The following is a 530-nucleotide window of genomic DNA, read 5'->3' as shown; positions in this document are numbered from 1 at the left end:
TCAGGGGGGGCGGGGGGGGGGGCGCAGGTGGGGGTCGAAGCTATGACGGGGGTGGTGGTCAAGGAAAGGGTGAGGGTGGGTGTGGGAGCGAGGGTGCCAGTGGGTTTCAAAGTCCGGTGGCCTTTCCTGACATACTTCTTCATTAGATAACGCTATGCTTCATGCTCCCAGAGTGGGGAGGGAGACCGTCCATGCCACCAGTCAAAATTTGCAATAAAGAGAAAGAAATTTATTAGTTAGTATACATAAAAACATATTACATAATAAACTAAAAACATAACTGTACACAATAAAAATAAAGCACATAAGCATGTGACCAAAGGAAAATATGTTGAGATTTTCATACCTATTTTACACTGTTTTTTATGATATTGCACTTTAAAAAAAAGATATTTTTGATGTTTTATTGCAGAAATGATGAATTAGGGTCATTGGAGCAAAAATATGCAAAAAGGGGCGAATTTGGAGCGAAAATGACCAAAATGTGAAGATTTGAACTAGGGCGCCGACAGCGAGCCCAACGGCGCCGA

Source organism: Phalaenopsis equestris, unplaced genomic scaffold (genome assembly GCF_001263595.1).
Source record: "Phalaenopsis equestris unplaced genomic scaffold, ASM126359v1 Scaffold000321, whole genome shotgun sequence".
NCBI classification, from domain to species: Eukaryota; Viridiplantae; Streptophyta; class Magnoliopsida; order Asparagales; family Orchidaceae; genus Phalaenopsis; species Phalaenopsis equestris.
This window is presented reverse-complemented; position numbering follows the sequence as displayed.